We start from the raw sequence: 3,850 nt of genomic DNA on the forward strand, positions 1-3,850 counted from the left end.
CATTAACCCACAGTGCCTCACCAGGACAATTCTCAATGACTGTCACTTATAAACTATTTATATAACTGTGATCATTAAAAAGACTCTTTTTTTTTTTTTTTGGTGGCACAAAGACACCTGTTTTATGTTTTCCGTTTTAAAACATCGCCTTGCTCATAGCGTGGCACAAAATAAAGCGTCTGCGAAAGATACATGTTTTCCAAGAGCTCTCTTGTACAGTGAAGATCTGTTATTCAAGACATGATGTGATAAACGGTCACGCAGAATAAATCTCCTTTTTCCATGGGAAATATTTAAAATTCAAGAGCACAGAGCAAAAAATTCAATATGAAATACCACACAGCTTAATGCTACGCTGACTGTTGAAGTATATCCAGCTGATGATCAGTCTGTTAACTTCTCCTTTAATTTCTTATATTCATTTATTGATATTCACTGATCATTCCTCCAAACACAGTACTTTTCATTAACATAAGCTACTGAATAAAAAGTGAGATCCTTGGTTTATAATCAGTGATTCCAACAATACACACACTCCAAGATCAAGACAATGGCAAAGCAATTACACTCAATTAATCTCCATCTGACAACTGTGGTCTCTAGTGATTCCCACCCCATTTTACCCATTGCTTTTCCCCTCATATTTCCAACAGTTCACTCACTGCAGAGGACCTGAAATGTGTGTAAATGCCTCTGCAAAATTCTGAAGTGGGAGAGTGCAGAGATTCCTGGCTGATCATATACTCTGGTTGTCCATTTACCAGTCTAAAGAACTCTAAAACTTATTTTAAATCATTTGTGCTTATCCACTAAATAACTTGATTAGATTCAAAGAAAGCATCATTATTAAATTATTTAAAATAACCTAATGGTGTGGCAAGGTCAGCATTTCTAAACTATGAGCTGTTCCGCAGGAGAAAGATGAGGCTTTCTGCTCCCGTAAAGACTTAACAGCCTTGGAAACCCTGTACAGGGTCGCTATGAGTCAGAACCGACTCCACGGCACATAACAACAACAACAATGAGTTGGAACCAACTCCATGGCACATAACCACCCGACCAACACTATATATATCATCTCTTCCAGGTCTAGGCAGGCTGCCCACTATGGTAGCAAGTTCTCCTTATGGACTGAGGTTTGCCCCTGGAGCCAAGTGGTAAGGGGGCACATTTCAAGTTTAAAGATGCTTTTCTTTATGGAATCTTATAAAATAGCACAAAATAAAGTTTTATAAAAGAAATAGAGAGAAAACAATTGTAATTTTCCATGCTTCATGATTCAGAAGAATTAATTTAATACCTGTGTCATATAAGCAGAGTAAATAAAGACAAAGAAAAGGGTGTGGAAATATAGGCTCACTGAAGCATACATAATTGCAAGGGAAAACAAATTACCAGGGCAGCGCTGGAAATAAAAACTAAGTGGGAAATATTTTTTAGATGCTAATTTGATTCTTCTATTGAGCCTTAAAGCTCCAGCATCTACAAGTGCACGGTTTATCTCCATTTGCTTGTATTTTTAGCAGTTATGTAACCTTATGTCCCTAAAAACCGATTAAACAGTTTCCTGGCCTCCACAGAGACATTCCCCTAAAGTAGTTCTTTCGGAGACTATGAGTTCATTTGCACAATGATTTCATTTGCAACACCTTCCTGGAGAGTGTTTCATCATCAATGGTATTAAAAATGGATTGAAATTAATAAACCAGGCCATAATCAAAATAAGATGCCATTTTCGTTGGACACAGTTACAATCTCTGGGGTGTGATTCACAATAAACAACGAGAGAAGATCTTAGATGAGTGATTGTTTTGCCTTGTCTCCATCTGCAGGTTTGCAACAAAAGATTATTTCTTAGTACCAGCATATGTAGCTATATCCCTCCCACACAATGCATACAGACTTGTAACGTGAGTAAACAATTACATACATTGCATGGCAGGTATATAAAAGTAAACTTTTCCTTACTTGATCAGGGGATAAAGTAAATTGCGCCTAAATTGCTTTAGGTCTTAAATCCTCCTAATACTTGCAGTGTCCTAAATGAAGACTTAATTCTGCCTTTGACATAGATGGAGTATACCAGCATGTGCACTCTTTCAGGTACCCAACACCACCCTCCACCTCAATCGTAATGTGCGTGGACGCGTTGACTTACCGACAGTGTTTGTGGGATCCGGTTAGGGTCTCGATCACAAAACACTCGCCATCATTGAGGCAGTAGGCAAGGTCCTTGTCTCGGCAGGGTTTGAAGTGCTCTGAGCGCTCTGTGGAATATGTGGTCGTATCTGTCAGGGAAAGAAAGAGCAGAGGAAAATGCCATCAGGAGTGCATCCTGACACGAGGAACCCTTGTTTCCACTGGTATCTGCCTGGAGACCTTCTCAAATCCTCTGGCCTCAGGGTCTATAGACTAGTGATGGACCCCACTAGTGATGTACTGAACAAATGTATCTGGATTAACAACTGTGTTCATTTGTCTTAAATCTCTACTAGCAAACATTAAATAATTGGTGTCTAAGCAAGTCTCATTTTAAAACACATTAGCTGTACAAGCTGAATGTTACAGAATGAAACATCCCAAATCCTCTTATTAATTTCAGTTTTAATAAGCACTTGGTATGAAGGATTGAAACAACATGCCCTTTTTTCTTCGTGGTTAGCAAATGTCATTAAAAATCTGACCAAGTATTTGTAATTATTCGGTGGAAACCAGTATCAGTTTCTGGGGAATTTTTTTTAGTTACTGCTACAATTGGATAATCGGTAAGCCAAATTATTCTTTCATTTTTCTCTTTTATTATGAAATTAAAATGCAAATATTCTGAACTCTAAAATAGATTCACAAATGTGAAGAATGTTTCTAGCAAATATTTAACAGTACCAAATTATTGCCATTTAAAAATATTTCTTAAAAATTCATTTCAAAGATCATAATTACTTACTTTTAAAAATTACCTATGTGTTTTTATCCATTTACCAAATATGAAACTCAGCATAAGCACATGCTATCTACTGGACAGAGAGTATTACCACACTCAGGCATTATTCTAATTTAAGCTTGGAGCATGAAATATCAGTGCCAATTCCACCGTGAATGACAAGTAAAAAATCTTTGAAAAAAGTGACAGAAGAATAAATTATACGGAAGTTTAAAATCTTTAAATTTCCTTTTAATAAACCTAGGTTAATGATAATGTTCAACAGCATAAATGTCGTACAGCTTAGTAACTGGAGGTCACAATGAGCTTCTTCCTACTCATCATCGAAATTGATGGAAGGCTCACCTTTCTACAAGGAAATGTACTCCCATTCCTTTTATGTTTAAAAATCTATTTTCAAGGGAATAACTAAAATCTTTACTAGAGCACAGAAGGACTTTGGCAGTCTCAGGTTTTGCCTGTCTAACGCACACAACTGAATTTCCAACAATCATTCTATTGTCCCCCAATGCCAGGGAGCGTAACATTGCTCCTTCTTCCTGGAGCACCCATATCCCGGATCTTTCCTTTGCTGGACACCACTCAAAAATCCTTCAGAGTTCACCTAATCCATACTCCCCACGCACTGCTTATGGCTCACATACAGTTTCCATTGTCTCACAAGCAACTGTTTGTTCCCATGTTTACTCGGTCCTCTAGTCCATGAATTAGCTGAGGCTAGGGACTGAAGTTTAACCAAATTAGATGCTTGATTAAAAATGACAAGTAAATGCGATCATTCTGACAGATTAAAAGCATTGATGAAAGATATTATCATTGAGGAAATCATTAACAATCTTACAAAAGTAACACATCTTTTATAGCAGAGGTTTGATATAATTTTACAATAAATTTTGTCTTTTTTTAATA

General features: G+C 36.9%; 1 pseudogene; it reads right to left on the minus strand.

Annotated features, from left to right (window-relative positions):
* Positions 1 to 3,850, minus strand: part of LOC102827009 — a 15,944-nt pseudogene that overhangs the window by 2,177 nt on the left and 9,917 nt on the right.

The sequence above is a fragment of the Chrysochloris asiatica genome, unplaced genomic scaffold (genome assembly GCF_000296735.1).
Source record: "Chrysochloris asiatica unplaced genomic scaffold, ChrAsi1.0 scaffold00474, whole genome shotgun sequence".
NCBI classification, from domain to species: domain Eukaryota; kingdom Metazoa; phylum Chordata; class Mammalia; order Afrosoricida; family Chrysochloridae; genus Chrysochloris; species Chrysochloris asiatica.